Raw genomic sequence first — 18016 nt, 5'->3', positions numbered from 1 at the left:
TGTTAGATACGATTGGATGCATGATTTGATTATGCTCAACATTTTATGTACCATTTTCTGGTTAGTAACATAAGATTGGATAACCAAGTGCAATTGGTGTTCAACTAATTTTTTATCATGTAAATTTTTCAAGCTATCGGTAGACTGAAGATGGGCTCATAATTTTGACACGCCACAAAATAAGTGGTATAGAGCCCCTTTGGATTAGCTGGAAAAAAATGACCTTTAAGCGTAAGTGCTTAAGTACTTTTAAGTGGTGAAAGTTATTTTATGAATAAACAGTTACGTGTTTGGATAAAAGTGCTTAAAGGATTTTTAGAAGTAAGGATTGAAATTAATAGAAAGTATAAGGGATAAAAGGATAAAGTTGGTGGTCAAATCAAAATAGCTTTTAAGCCCCCCCAAAAAAAACGTTAGGGCTGAGCAACTTTTTGGTTTTGACTTATTTTAAGTATTTTTTTAACTTAATTTAGAGCCTATTTGGATTGGCTTATAAGTTGCTTATAAGCTGTTTTTAGCTTTTTTGAGTGTTTGGCTGACCAGCTTAAAGTTATTTTGTGTTTAAAATAAGCTCAAAAAAATAATTGGGCCCATTTGACTTAGCTTATCTAAAGCAGCTTATAAGCTGCCAAAAAAAATAAGTTAGACTATCCAAACTTATTTTTTTTAGCTTATAAGCTGAACAGCTTATAGGCATAAGCCCATCCAAACAGGCTCTTAAGCTGTTTTTTATTTTTGTTGAACACTCAAATAGGTTAAAAATGACTTATAAGCTGGTTTGACTAACTTATAAGCCAATCCAACCGGGCTCATAACGATACGCTCAATGAGCCGCCTATGATTTGTTTGGTCTAAATAAATTTTGACTATATTAATGCAAATTTTTTTGGTTTATATTGGTTACAAGGTTTAGAGAACGATTTTGACATCTTTACCAGTTTGGCTTTAACTTTTAAGGACCATCATTTATGTAGAGATGAAGGACAAATAATGATTGGGGTTTGATTATTCCATTTCGAAATAATAACAACGGTCAATTTATCTATTGAAAACGCTAATGTTAGCGTCAATGGAAATTTGACTCTTAGTTCCACTCTAATTTCAGTCTCATACATCTTGAAAAAGATAGCAGGATGCTCAAACGTCAATGATATGAATTTTTTTGGGCAAATGATCTGGACTAATTTTGGATGCTAGTCTAGTTTCTTCCACAAATATGCCTTCTTACTCAGGATGTTATTTCATTTCTTCAAAGGTGCAGGGCTAATTTTTCTGTGCCCTTTCATTTTTCTCAATTAAATCAATTGTGTATGGTGATCTTATTGACAAACTTAAGTCTAGGTGGTAGCAGAGTTATTCGATACTTGTGTTAGTGGGAGGTACAATTGAATGATTGAGGTGCCAATTAGTTAGGTTGAACGCCATTATTGGAGAAAAAAATAATATTTCCTCTGTTTCAATTTATGTGAATTTCTTCGGCGTACGAGGGTCAAACTTTATAACTTTGATCGTAAATTTTGACATAAATATTTCAAGTTTGTAAAGCTAAAATTTATATATTTGAAAACTATATAAAAAATACTATAAATCATGATAATTTATAATTCAAATAATTTTGAAAAAATGTAAGAAAAACATGGTTAAAGAACCACCTCGTAAACTCTCCAAATATTAGTGGGTTCATATAAATTGAAACAGAGGGAGTATATGTTGTAGTACGATAATTTGATACAATTAGGTTTCAAATAATTCTTTTAATTATAATATAGGGCAAAATGGGACGAGAATGGGGAAGATGACTTCAAGGTGGAGAATAAGACTTTGAGTACCAAAAATTTGAAAGGTGTAGAAATGAACCCGCATCACTAAAAAACAGAAAGAATTAATTTGTGATGTGAGATTTTCTTTGATCTTGTTATTGAAACCTCCTTGATTGAAGGTGATTCTAATTTTTATTGAACTACAAACAATTGGTTTTGCCACGAAAGTCTTTTCCCATACGTTCCATTGCTATCAGTTAATACATTGACAAAACACAAAATCGTGATGCAATGGAGGTAGTATGATGTTTGTCAGCACTAGATAAAAGTTGAACATTAGCACATGTAAAATCGGCTTCAAAGAAAGACAGAGAGACCGGCTAATTATCCACCAAATTTAGAATCGTGTGTCGTTGCTTCTTAGTTTTCCTTTTTATAAAAATTAGATGTATTTTTTTTTCACAGTTTGGTGTAAGATACGATTGAACGCGTAATTTGATTACTCCCAACCCGTTGTTTATTCCTTTTTTTTTTGGGAGGCGAGGGGAGGGGGGGGGGGGGGGGGGGCGGAAGGGGGATTAGTAACATAACAATTGGATAACTAAGTACAATTGGTGTTCAAACGATTTTGATCATGTAAAAGCTTTAAACAATCGGTAAGTTAAAAGTTAGGCTCATAATTTTCACGTGTTTGCGATATAATGTTACGCTCAATGAACCACAAATGATTTGTTCGTTCTAAGTTTTTGAACAGGTTGATACAGATTTTGTGGTTTATATTAGGTAGAAGGTTTAGAGAAAGATTTTGTCATCTTTACCAATTTGGCTTCTTAACTTCTAGGACCAGCATTTATGTGCGAGATTAACGACGAATAATGATTGGATTTGATTAATCCATTTTGAAACAATAATAACGGTCCATTTATCTATTGAAAGTGCCATTGTTAGATTCAATGGAAATTTGACTATTAGTTCTACTCTAATTTCAGTTTCATACATCATGAAAACAATTTTGGGATGCTCAAACGTCAACGATATGAAGGTCTTTTGGCTAATGATCTTTACTATTTTTGGATACTAATCAAGTTTCTTTTATGCATATGCCTTCTTACTCTGGGATCTTATTTATTCAAAGGTGAAAGGTCTAGGACTAATTTTTCCGTGTCCTTTTATTTTTCTTTCTAATTAAGTCTAGGTAGCCGAGTTATTTAGTATTTGTACTCGTGGGAGGTAACATGTACAATTGAACGATTATAAGTGTGCATAAATTAAGATTGAACACCATTGATATCGAAAAAAACATAATTTTTAATATAGTATACTAATTTAGTAAAATTAGGTTTTAAAGAAATTTTTTAATATAACATTGGGAAAATGAGAAGGAGAATAGGGGAGTGGACAATAAGGCGGAGAACTGAACTCACACCTTTCTTAAAAAGTGTAGAACCAAACCTGCACCACTGAAAAACAGAAAGGTGTAATTCGCTCTGTGAAATTTTATTTGATCTTGTTATTTTATTTTATATTTTAAGAGTAATTCAAATGATAAAAAAGAAAAAGAAACGGTACGAGCTGGTCGTCTAGACTCTAGAGGCAATACGTGGAATTGAAGTTTACAAGTTCAAATTGTAGTGGCCTTCTAGTTGGCTGAGCTGGGGTTTCCTCCTTTATAGGCTTTTAACTAAAAAACAAAGTTATTCTAACACCAGATTTTGTTTGAGCATTTAAATATTATCGGTTATACTTTGTGTCAAGAAGGGTAAATTTTCTTCACATCCCTACCTAATGAAGATTTTTTTTTTTTTTTTAAATTGCATTTAGAGGGAGAAAGTGATACATTAATAAATCGAATTATTATTAATGGTAATAAGCCAGGCAGTCAGATTTAATTTTTCCATATATTCTATTGAAATACTCTATTTCAAGTTGTAGAGTCAAGAAACGTGATTTAAAAAAGAGGGGGTGGGGGCGGCAATGTGTGGATTTTACATAAATGTTTCTTATTTAGGTTACCAATCAGATTTTATTCCTATTTTTAAAAGTTGTGCAAATATAATTCTTGAGACAGACAAAACTTTAGAGTGTCATCTAAGTCTACAAAAATTTCAGGGAAATATCTTTTTCTTAAGTCATAATTTTGTCACGTGACAAGACTTCGGTACAATGAAACGTTCAATCAACAACAAATGACTTTTTTGGTTGAGTTATTTCTTTAAATAGATGGATGCAGTTTTGTGGTTTATATTGGTTAGACGTTTGGAGGAAGTTTTTGTCATCTTTGCCAATTTGGCTTCCCAACTTCTTAGGACGAGCATTTATGTGAGGAACTAAGAAGGAATACTGATTGGAACATGATTAACTCCATTTAGAAATAATGGTCCATTTTATCTATTGAACTAGGTGTGTATGGCCGCGCCAGCACGGGCCTAATATTGTGAAATAAGATAAGGCGACATTGTATCCTAATTGCTGATATTATTTACATAGTAAGATTAGCAACATATGCTAATTCCTGGACATTATTTACATGCATTTTGGAATGAAATATTCACTCATGTATGTTGTATGATTGGATACACTTTTGTCATTTGTAATAACGATCTTGTTCTTGACACCAACGATGTTGTCCTCTGCTGGCACGTTTGACATTGATCTGTGGCACCCTTCCTGGTGCTAGTAGAATATTCTTGAGCTCAAATTTACCAAGAAAGTTGTTGTCCTTGGCATGGGCGGAGCCACACCCATTGAAGGGTGGTCATATGAACACTCTTCATCGAAAAAAATTATCGGATGCCTATATTAAATATAGAACTTTGTGGATATATACTAGTAATGAACAACCTTGACATAGAAAACAAGGATAGCCCAGCGGCTAAGAGTGTGCAAATTCTTGTTGAGAACGCGAGTTCAAATCCTGGCTGTGTGTTTTCTTCATGCGCTATTTTTTTTTTCCCTCACACATCCCCTGATGAAATTCCTGGCTCCGCCCCTGGTCCTTGGTCATTGGACTTTCTCCTTCATACACTGAATGAGCACACGCTGGTTGACTGTCAGAGTCAGCGGGAAAACATTTGCTCCTTTTCTTTTTTTGGTAAATAAACAATTTAGTTCATACCAAAAGTGATAGTTACAAAACCAAATAGATGCTGACCACCTATTTCCAGAAGTAAAGGACAGATCTATGACTAACAACAGCCATGCACTGTGATACAAAATCAACAACTAGCTTAGCTAACTAATGCAAAAACCAACAAAGCAACATGTAAATCATCCCACAATACATTGATAGGATTAGAAGCAGTAGTGCAAGACAAACAGATACCAGTGATGAGCCTCAAGGCATTGTGTTGAGCAGCAGCAGAGGACTACGGCATTTCCTGAGACCTCTTCCTTGAACATGGACATCGAGGCAAATTTCTATACTGCTAGAGATTTTCAAAGTCTATGTTTTATTTGGAGGAGGGCCTAAGGAGGTTGTCGTGAAATACCTCACATTTCATTGAGAATATATTGATTTAAATACAAAGCTTTTAAGGCTTAGTTCCAATTCAGGGAACTTACCATAAGGAAGCTTGTTCCATTCTAACCGAGATAACTAAAAATGATTAGGTAAACATAATATTTTCAGAAAACCCAACATTAGAAACACCAAATAGCTACCAGGTATCTCAACTCTTCTTAAAGTTAATCATCACTTCTGGATCTATAGTGACCTATCCAAATACCCAATCAATCAATGCAACAGCAAGATCAAAGTTATCTGGTCAATAGAGTAGGGCTTCAGAACTCTTTTGGTATGATAACAAAAAACCACCAGTTATTGAATACACGTTAGAGTACTACTTACATCTTTTTCATGCTCATGGATGAATGATACTGCCATGAATATACCAACCAACCAACCAAAAATTCAAGAGAAGGCAACATAACCTCAATGTCATCACTCATCAATGTACCTTTGACGTCAAGCACACAACAGGAAAATATGGGTACTTTGGAAAAAATAAAAATAAAAAACACAATTCGAAATCACAAGGAAATAAATCACATCACAGAATCCGGCTGAAGTATGTTCCCTACCTTGAATATGCAATGTTGATCTTTAAATGGCTTGGCCTACTTGAGTTTTCATACTCTCCAGGAACTCTCTTGTGCTCCCTATTTAAGTAAAACCAATAACTAAGCACACCAAATAAGGCTAGAATGGCTCATGACATAAGAGGGAAAAAACAATAAGAACACTTTCTCGGAAGTAACTAAAGTCGAGATGCAAAGAAAATCACAAAGAACATTAAAGGTGATAAAGCAACTGGACAGAAGCTCACATTGCGTAGGAATGAAATACATTTAAACGCAAGAATGAATCTTAAAAACAGTTTCACGGAGAGAAGGTCACATTGGATAGGGGAATACTAAAGAGAACCCATGGAAAAAAAATCCATCTATAAATAATGTGTTCGATACTAAAATCTTCATTAGAGTCTCAGGTCTCTATCACACGCCTCTTCTTCAAAGATAGGACAAATGTACAAAACTCATTAACCTAAAGCAGAAAACGACACAAATTTAATCACTCTTCATAGACAGGAAGCAGAATACCGAGTGTCAATTGAACAAAACTCATTTATTTGATATAATGCTTTCTTTTCCCACTTTTCTAATAAATCCAATGTGAATCATATAAATCAATTCAATTAGATACTTATATAAGATATGATGGTTGTTCAATTGTAGAATTGAAAAAAAGGCCCTTGCATAATGGCGATAGAATGGTCCTCTTCTTCACCAGTTGTCTCTGCTGTGAAGCAACAATAATTACTGAGAATACACAGAGACGATGAAACTGAGTTCTGCAGCAAAAATAAACAAGGAGAAAATGGATTAGGGTTTTAACCAAAGAAAGACTGAAGATGAAGAGACACGAAAGAGAGGAGATGAAGCCGGATATATACACAAATAATGAGCTGAGCTGTCCAATTGCTAAAACCAATCAAATCAGCAGATTTCTCAGTTAACGGCCCATTAGAAAGATCGCCGTCAGAATAGAGCTCACTAACTAATTATCATCTTCATAAACCTTATATATTTCAACAATGTTCGAATTTCCAATGAGAATTTTAGGCCTGACATTCCGGTCAGTGGAATCAATGAGATGACGTGGTTTTTTTGAAACGAAATATTGAGCAGTTTGTTTGGAGAAACAACGGTACGTTGTACCGAACTTGATCGTCAAGAAAAATTCAGAAAATACTGATTTTCCTTTAAGATACTCAATAAAACTCTTTCTGAAAGGCTCACTAACTCAACTATATATGAATAAATGAAAATCCCTAGCAAAGTAATTAAAGAAGTCCATGACAAAAATATATCATAGATTTAAAGTATAAAAGGGACAAGAAATCTCAACTGATAGAACATTTTCTTGTGAGATCAATCTGTCCACCCTTTTCCCCCTGTCAAGGAAGACATTTATAAAGCTTATGAAACGAATTCTAATCTTGTAACATACATATTCTTTTGGTTAATCAAAAACTTAAATTCTTACACAACCTAAAACACACTATATAACTTTCGCTAGCATGCATGCAGTGGATGACTTTTTACTTTGCATAAATCTTTTATACCTTTTTTTTCCGGCAAGAAACCTTTAGAATAGTCATTTCATTCGAGACTCTGTCTAAACGTCTTCCAGTACTTTCTTGTCCATTAATTTCCTGCCTCTTCCTCAATCATTTAAATCAATACAAAATAATTTGAATAAAGAAATTAAAGATAAAATAATTATTCTATTCATACTTTCTAGCTTCACATATATAAACTTGAATGAGAAAAGATAAAATACAATGACAATTGTTTTGGTAGAAAATAATTTATCTTATTCATATGGCGTAGTTTCTTGATGAATCAACTATCCTTTACAATATTATCGACTTGAATAATCAGATACATCTCATTGATTTGTTCAACTATTATAAATTTAAGAGTATATTAAGAAACATATAGTGCTTACACATTTTTTTTTGGGTCCATAAGTGATTTAAACATTATGAGTTAGCATAATATAATAAAAAGAAAATAAAAACTTACCTTTGGTTGGCTGGTAAAGATCTTCACTGTGACAACAAAAAAGAAAAAAAAAATGAAATTTTGTATGGTATATTTGTCAAAGCAAATGTTATATATTTCTAATCTCAATTCAAATAAGCAACCAGAAAGATATCTTAGTGATTGGCTATGAGGAAAAATTGAAATCTATTTTTAAGTGTCAAACACTGCTGTGCTTAGTTTGAAGCCCTCCATGAGCACTTCTCTTGCAAACCTTGAAAACATTAGTGGTGACCTTTAGGCTTTAGCATAAGACTACATATAAAAATTCATCTCTTCTTCTCTATGAACATAATAAATATCATAAATTTGCACATTAAATATTTGAGGTTATGAACATGAAGGACATGAAAGTCATGGGAATTTAAAGTATAGGTTATTATGAAAATAAAAATGTGTGAGTTATAAAAAAAGTGAAATTTTTAGTATAAGATAAATGAGGAAAATGAGAGAAAAGCTCAAAAAAAGAAGGAAAAAAATGTTTATAGATTACTGTTGGCTTACCTCATTAGTACTAACATAAGATTCAAGTCGTGGTATCATCTTAAACTTTGTGTTTAATCCAACAGAGTTAATTATAAGATGATGATTTATACTAATATAAAAGACGAATCATTATTTGGCAAGCAATATTTATAATTTCTACAAAATGGTCTCATTAAAATCTTCTACACATTTACACAATGTCATGAAAAAGACTAATTTATCATGAATTAAGCAGGTAAACATAACAAATTGCATACCTCTTTTTCTGTAAACCACCGAAATGAAATATGCTGCAAGAACCTAACATTTTGAAATGAAAAATTTGCAATTGGACAAAGTTATCCCAACATAGACAATTTAAACGGAAAAAGCTAATAGAAGAATACATGGTGAAACATCATAAGGTGTCATCAATTTTCACATTAAATATTTGGAGTTATGGAGATGAATAACATGAGGATTATGGTTGTTAATTGTTATTAAGAGTAGGAGTTGAAGAGGTGAGTCATGGAGGTGAGATTTTAAAATAAGATAAATGAAAAAAAAAATAAGAGGAGAAGTTTAAAAAAAAAGGAGAACAAAGATAAATTGAATCGTTGTCAAACAGGTGTCACATTACCTTATCTATGTCTAGCTTTATAGTATATATAGATTGTGTAACTGAACATCAAAGCAAACGGCTCAATTTTGGTTTTCTTTGAGAAAGCAAATGGGCAGGAATTTAATAGCTAAATTGTATTTAATTTTTTTTGAATTAGTATATGAATCTCTTAATTCTTTGAAGAACAAATAAAAAAGAAGATAAGAATCTGAACTAAACAATCAATAAAGAAGGTCAAAAGACATTCTCTCGGTTAGATGACAAAAAAGGAGCCCATAAACTTGAGCAATAATTATTTTGGTGGTTATGAAGCTTGGGAGTTATGAATATAATTAATTAGTTTAAAAAAAAAGGAGAAGTTATGAAAATTAAGGAGTGTGAGTTATTGAGATGGCTTTTTTAAGATGAAATGTTAAGAAGAAGTCGAAAAAAGATAAATGTCAATAGAGGCTATAAAGAGGTGCCACATAGGATTGTCTATGCATAACTTTATATATATACTAGTGTGCTTGTCCGCGCTTCGGGCGATGGTAAGAAAATGAATCAAAATATAAATGATTACTATTCTTATAATATTGTGTATAAGTTATTTGACGGGAACATTTTGTTGAGAAGCATTTTAGATTAAGTATGAAAAATTTGAATAAGAGAACCATACATAAAACTCAACATAATTTAGTTCCGGTGCCAATAAATGAGACTCGAATAAGGCAAATATGTATCCAGCGAAGGACCGATGCCAATAAATTTGTTCCGTGATTTGGTTACTTGCCCTTATTTCCATTCTCTGAATTTTGCTGTGAATTTTAGCCATCAGTCGAGTATGTAGCCTAGTAAAAAAAAAAAAAAAAAAAAAAGAAGTCATTTCATTAGTTCAAGAAGCCATGAATTTAAAATATTTTGCAACAACTCCAAAATACTTGCGACTCTGAATCATGCTTGAGAAGAGGAAAACAAACAAAAATTAAAAGAGATAAAGAGATGAAACTCATCTATTCAAGAAAATGGAAAAAAGTATTTAGAAACGATAGTGATGTAGTATTTCTTTTGTAATTATTAGATTAAAAAATGGAAGAAAGGAGCACTGTATTATATTGAGTCTTGAAGCACTAATGATCCTGTTTCATCATGGACATACCGCCTCATCTCATAGACATACCGCTTCATTATCGAGATACCTTCACTTGAATTTTTATATGCTATTTTTTCCATCTTTTTCAACTATTTATATTTTGAATACTGTAGAGCCTCTTGCTCATGATTACTATTGACATATATATTTGTAGTGAACTGAGTAGAAAATCTAGCAAATGGCGTACAAATACCTTGGTTTGGTACTTACCCAAAGCTCTCCTCACTACGGTTTGGAGCCTATCAGGTTATGAAAATTTACAAGGGAGGTGAATGATTTGAAATTTATTTGAAGAACACCGATTCGTAAAATTAATTTTATTGTTAATGTGAAAAAAACGGCTGGCTTTGGTTTCTTTAGAGAAAGCTAACAGCCAGAAGTTTAATGGATAGTGTTTTTTTTTTTTAAATGAGTTAGAAAGTGCTCATAAATTTTGGGGTCAAGAGATATCAAGCATTGCATTAGTTTTCCACGTTACATGATAATATGCTCATAAATTTTCATATTAATTCATGTGGCGATTATGGTTACTACTAATTAACAAAATTAAAAGTAGAAATTGTTAGAAAAGTTGAGAAGAATAACAGAAAATTAAGGCTTTGAGGCGTGAAAAGATCACTATCTTTTAAGAGTTATTGCCTGTATATATTTTTTGGGGATTACAAGCAAATCTCTATCAAGATACAACAAAGCTTGAGATCGTACATAGAAAATCGTATCGCTTCTTCAGGGATGAGTTCGTTCTTATAGAAGTTTAGAAGGAGACTGTTGTCTGTTTATGAAGAAATGCTCATTTTCTGAACAGACACAACGTTCTATTTAATTTAAAATTTAAATATTAAATAAACAAAAAATATGTTCAAAATAAATACAAAAATAAGACCTTTATTTACAAATCCGACCCGGTCCGCGCTCAAGCTCAAGTCCAAATCATTTAAATATATAATTAAATGTATATAGATGCACATATCTTATAAATATGCCATTTTATAATGCAAAATGGGCTTAGCTTTATATAGCCAATCAATGGCCATTTATAATCGATGTGGGACTCCTCCCACACATTACAAACTACATTTACAGAAGTTATGAGTATTAAGAGAGGTGAGTTAAAAAAAAAAAAAAGGAAAGAAAGAAACAGAGATGATATTTATAGAAACTATTTTGGAAGGACATTCAGAAAAAACGAGACCAATAGTATTGTAGGTCGATAGCTGTGTTTGCTTGGAAACAATAAGAGAGGTAATGTTATTTCCTTATTAGTAGTCCCAATTTATATATGGTATTTTTGAAGTACTACCTCCGTCTCAGATTTATTGTCCAAGTTATTTTTTGTTTTTCATGTGTAAATAGCATCTTACATTCTCGTCATCAAACTTGTCTTCTTGTTTTTAGTTTTTGTCACATTCTTTTCCGTGCCCGCATCACCTTCGTGTTTTCAGTTCTTCACTTTTTTTTTTTTTTTTCCCTTCAAACCAATTTAGAGAAACACATACAATGGTGAAAGCTCAAGTTTCTCTTGCCCTCTTTTGCTTATGCTTCATCTTTCTAATTTCAGGTGACTTTTTACTTCTGTTATTTGTTTTACGTCTAGTTTTTTCAGTGAATTTTTGAGGTATGTTATTTGTGGCTAATTCAGAATCCATAATTTCAGAGTTGCCATGATTCAGTACTAAGAATGTTCACCAAAGAAGCAAGGTAGTCATCATAAGGCTAAGTAAGCAAAGCATGCAACCACCATACTAAATGGCTCACTCTTATTATATAACCAAGCATCAAATGGATCTAGAAAGAACATGTATCCAATAATGCCAAAGACAATTGGCTATTCAAGTCATTTTGACAAAAAGGAAATCCTTCATGACTAAGTGTAATATCACAAATAAGCCCAACCTAAGTCAAGGGTCCTACCATCACACTAGCTCACCTAAAGTAAAGAATCACTCCTAAGTCATCACTGGGGTCAAATACAAAGGTTTATTCCACACTAATTTGCTCACATTCTCCATGCAAGCCCAACATGACTTCAAGTAATAACATAGCAAATAATCACATGAATGGATAGAAGTGTTACTACTATACTCAACACACCAAGAAGTTACCTTCATGGGTTTAGAAAGTCCAAGAATAAGCATGAGCCACGAATACATACCGTCCTTGAAGGAAGTACAAGATGTGACTTCATACCCAAGTGGAGTCCAATGAGGTCTCTTCAAATGGTCTTCATCTTCAAGACTCCTTTTTTGATAAAACTTCATAAGCAAGTTATTCAAATAATTAAGTTCATCAAGAGAGAGAGTTTTACCATTATGCTTATTCAACCTATGCCAAGCTAAGAGTAGCATCTCCTCACACCTTAGGTTAGAAGATCTAGCATAGTCCTTTCAAGAAGTGTGCTCTTTTCCTTTCAAATTTCTCCCCTCCTTTAAAGAGCACTCATCACTTTCGGAAGCCTTTTCCAAATTTGACATTGGTCCATCAAATGGGTCACAAACCCTCAAAAAGAACTTCTCGTCATTAGGGATGGGGTCAAGAACTTAACGCACCCCATGCTTTTCATAAAGACTAAGCTCATCATCATCCCATAGTGGGTTACAGAACACATTATAGCCTTCAAAGGTGGCTACGTGCTCATCATTGCGATACAATCCACTATGCATATCATCCTTACTAGTCTTGTTATCATCGAATAGGACATTATATTTTAAGAGAGAAGAATCTATGAACAACAAAGAGTCAAAGCATGTAATTCCTTTCTCATAAAGACAAAGGTCACTTTCCACAACACTTTCATGCACACGACTAGGTAAATGATCAATTATACCAATATCATCACTAAATTGAGGGTCATTAAGCACATTACAAGGTTCCTCAATTAGTGGACTATCATAGCAAACAAGTTGATCATTACAAATATCCACACTAGTTGGACTCAAATCGATCTTACAAGAGAATTAACTCGGTCATCGCTAGGATCAACTAGTGGGTGAACTAACAAATCATATGACAATGTATTAACATGCAAATCATAGGGATCAACTCTAGGTGGACACAAATTGATCTTGTAAGAAGAATCAAGATGATCATCAATAGGATCAGCTAGTGTTGGATCACCCATATTAACTACATTGTCAACAATCAATGAAGATCTAAGCTCAACACATGGTAAAGATTCATTAAGCTCACGTAAGGCTAAGCTATCACTCACACTCAAGTCAACATGCTCATTCACAAGATTTGGAGTGCTAAGATTAGCTATTTTACCTTGAAGTGCACACAAAGTATCTTCTTTATTGTGGTTCTCAACATTGGAGCCCATTTGCTCCTTCGAGAAGCCTTCAACTACCTCATGAACTTTCAAAGTTCGAGGCTTATTATTCGGTTTTCTTCCAAGAATACCTGCACCGTTATCAAAACAACTAGAGAAGAAAGAAAAGTTACAAGAGTTAGAATGGGGTTGTGACAACTCCCTCACATCACTTCTCACAACCTCTCCTTTTTCCACTCTAGAGTTGTCACTTTTCACTCCCTCACTTCTCTTAATCTTTTATCTCTCAATTTCATAGGAGTTGGGACAAGTGCCAAGTACTTCTTTGAAAGGATTAGGGACACCTTCCACTTCCATCTTCTCCTTCGCTTTACAATGGTTGGATAGCTTTTCCTTCATTTGTTGTCCCTTGAGTAAGCATTACTTCAAGAGGTGTGCATGCTCCAACATCATTTTGATACATTCACTTGCGCTTGTTTCTTCTTTAGGGAGTACGAGTGGAAAGAGAAGTCTCCCTTATTTTTCCGCTACATAATTGTACCATTCTTGCCCATATGAAAGCTTATGTTTTTGGAACCAAGGATTTCCCAAACACAAGTGACAATAGTCTAGGGAAAGCACATCACACCAAATGTCCTCTTTGTAGTTGCCATGGGTAAAGAATACTCTTGCACTCCTATCAACCAAGTGCCCTCCTTGATAGTAAGGATTTCGTCTCATCACACATTCAATACCCAATGTCTCAACTATCTGAGGTGCAAGGCAGTTTCCATAGCTACTATCATCCAACACAAGGACATACCCCGCACTACCAAGTAAATTCACCTGTGTCTCAAGAGTTCACCTCTTCGGGTCATTTCTTTCTTGAGACCTTATATCTCTTTTGCCTCCATCACCTATCAATACTTCCCTCCTATCTTCAACATCACAACCATATTGAGAACACGACACATTTGCATTAAGATAGGAAGAATGATTCATTGTTTTTCGTGAAGTAGGAAATGTAGACTCTTTTCTTCTCCTAGGTTGACTTTGACTTTCCTTAACCCACACACTTATACCATTTTTCCCAGATTAAGAAGTATCACAACTCAATGTATGTGAATATCTACTAGAGGATTCCTCACAAGGTTCATGTTCAAATTCACTATCCTCACGAGCCTATTCACCACAAAGTACATAACCATAAGGCTCACGTTCATCACAACTTCCTATTTCATGCAAGTTTCCATCAATTGGCTCATAAGTAAGTGCGAGGAAGAGATATAATTCAAGTCGCCTCCATGTCTATGGTGTGTAGCATAAGACTCTTCATAACTCTCATCTTCACCATAGGACTCGTCATCAAACTCCTCTACTCCTTCATCGTCTTCATAAGACCTATGAGAATCACTCGCCTCATAATCATCCCCGGAATAGTGAGGTTCACTTTGATCTTGGTTATGATCATATGGACCATCATATGACCGATGAACACCATCATCTTCACTATCATTGCAAGCATAGTGATGCTCACCATCATCGCCATGAGTCATATCTTCTTCCTCATAGCTTTTGTCACTATCTAGTCATACCCTCCATTGCTAGAGGCATAACTCTCCAATTCGTCACCACAAAATCCCGAGGCTAGGGATGATATTTTTATCCCTCCTCTCATTATGTCTTCCCTTATTATACCTACAAAATGAGCAAACAAGATTAATAGTAAAGTTCCTTACGTCACTCGTATTTGCACTCAAGCTTACCACTCAACCTAAAGCTTCTTCCAAAGTTGACCAAGAACCGCTTATCCCAAATCAATTCACAAGGTTGATAATCTTTGTGGAAAAATATATTCTTGTTAATTGAAAGATAGACGACTTGATTAAACGAAATGACTTGACCCGAAGAAGTTTCAACGAGGTTAAAATGATAAAAGCTTGAAAGAATTGGCACGAAATAAAATGCGGACACAAGAACTAGTAAACACAAGTAGGAAGAACTACTAAATGGCTACTAGTTGAGATACCCAAGAAAATGGAATGCCAGAATCGGGAAATAAATAAAATTTCGGGTCCGGGTAGGTGATAGCTTGAAAACACGGCCTTGAAGCCCCAATTGATCTAAGGTATCAATTTGAAACAATTAAAATTTTTAAATTTCTAAACTTTTTTTTTTTGCCTCCTACCAAAGGATTAGGGACACAAACCAACAAGCAATCCCAAGGAAAATTTTGAAATTGAAATGAACTAAGAACAAGATTTGAGACTTGAAAAATCAAAGAAATAAATTAGAAGTTTTCACCTGGAACTGTTGTTAATCTTGAGTTTTACGGTCACAGTACCCAAGAAATATGGTCCGTAAAATTTGATTACGATTTGAGGCAGAAAGTTCACTTGAGCCCCTCAACTTTTATGATTTGACAATTCGGTCCGTAAGTGAGATTACGGTCTGTGAAATGTGATCCCCCCCATTTTCCAGTAACTTCAATTTGATCCCCAACTTTTACGCCCAGTGAATTACGGTCCGTAATTTGCTTTTACGGTCCGTAACGAATAGTATTTGTGTTACACCTTGGAAAATTCCCCGTTGACGCACAGTGAATATACTATCGAAGAGCATGAGGTATACGGTATTTAAATAAGTAAGGAATGAAATTTGATGACCCTAATTAAAGTTCCAAAGACATTCGAGATAAGAGAAGAAAATTTGCCAAGAGAAGGTAAGGCACACGATAGGTATAGGAAAGGATTTATGAGTAACATGTTAATGGTGGTTTAATGATGCTTTGGAGAAGAGTTATAACATCCCTTAGATTTTTAATGAGGTGCTAGACAAGTGTTAAGAAGGTTCCACAAGGATTGGAGATCAAACGAAACGACGGAAACAACTTCGGAGAAACTGTGGATTACACGGCCACTTCCACAGACCGTGTAACCTTATACGGGCCGTGGAAGGGTCCGTATAACTCCCATCAGAGATGGTGGCTGGCTGGTGGTGAACCACGACCAGTTCCACGGACCATACAATGCTCCACAGACCGTGTAAGTGTCCGTGGAAGTCCCGACGGGCTGAAATGTTCCAAGTCTATAAAGGTGATCCCAACTTTATTATTTTCATTCTAACACTTCCCCACTTCTCTCTAAAGTCTCTAGAACATTCCATACATTTTATGAACAAGAATCCAAGGGAAATCAAAGGTTTTTATCATCAAACCAAGTGAATCAAGTGTAAGAAACTCATCAAATATCATCTAAGGCAAGGAATCCATGTGAAGGTGAAACTAGGGTTTTGCTTACGGTGAAGTGTTACCACTCAAGGTCCACTCCTACATCATCTAAGGTAAGTTTTATGGTATTTCCATGTTTTTTAAGGTGTGGAGACATAGAGAGACTCGGATTGTAAAAGAACATAGAAAATGGGTCTTGAATGTGGGAATAGTGATAATTGTGTGTAGTAGCTTGGGATGATTCATGATTCTTGATATGTAGTGATTATGACTATGTTATAAATGGTGTTAAGAACATGGTATGTTCATTGTGTATGAATGAACGAAATAGTGTGCTATGACCATGAATATGGGTGCTTGGAAGTGAATTGAAAAGTATGGATAATGTAGGTGAATAAAGGCTATTGCTATGATGTTGTGAGTGTTATTATAGGTGTTTGGGAGTTGATATATGATAGGTCGGAAGTCGTATAAGTAAAGAAGATGCCGCCCAAATTTCTCTAGCTTTAGTCAAGTATGTTAAGCTATCGATTTCTAATGTTAGTATGACTCTAATGAAGGCAGAAACGTGAGCATCGAAGGAGAACGAGCAAGCGATAGAATAGTTGAACGAAGAGGTATGTAAGGTTAACCCTTCTTTCAATAAGGCATGTTTCTTCGGCTATACGCTTATACTTTCATGAGCCTATGATGTTCTTCAAATGATTCTTTCTCCAAAAGCTACTAAGCTCACGATTCTCGATATGTTACAATTTTACTAGATTCCTTATATGATGAGTAATCCTCTAAGGAGAGATGTAAAGAACGACGATAGTAATGATGCTAAAGATGTGTCACGCCCCGAACCATGGCTTGGGCGAAACACAACACTCGGTGCCTTACTGCATGTGACCGAGCGAACCACATGGCTTGCTAAATCATCGTAAGACATAACATGAGCAGAATATAACGTGAATGCATGATGAGCCTTTATAAAACATAATAAGTCATAATACTTAATAAAAATACTTGTTTAAACATGAGTGCGGAAATAACATGAATGAGCCAAAAATGGCTATACGACTCCGAATGTCTGACATAATATAACTGAATTGTCTAGTCTATGAAACCTCTATCATGAGTCTGACTGAAAAACATACTTGCTGGGACAAAGCCCCCAGCATACCTTAGACGCATAACTAATCATAAAACAAAAGTTGACTAAACCCCGAATGAGATGGTGCTCACCAATAAGCTGATACGAATGCTGTCTTACTGAGCAGATGTGTCGTCCTGTATATCAGTACCTGCATCGTGAAATGCAGGCCCCCGGGCAATAAAAAGGGACGTCAGCACATTGAATGTACTGGTATGTAAAGCAACTGAAAGAAATAACATGAGACAAGGAATAACATGATAAGAACTGAAACTGAATACCTAGACATGAACATGAGCATGAGCATGAGTACATATATAT

This window comes from Lycium barbarum, chromosome 3 (genome assembly GCF_019175385.1).
Source record: "Lycium barbarum isolate Lr01 chromosome 3, ASM1917538v2, whole genome shotgun sequence".
Classification (NCBI taxonomy): Eukaryota; Viridiplantae; Streptophyta; class Magnoliopsida; order Solanales; family Solanaceae; genus Lycium; species Lycium barbarum.
Note: the sequence above shows the minus strand (reverse complement) of the source record.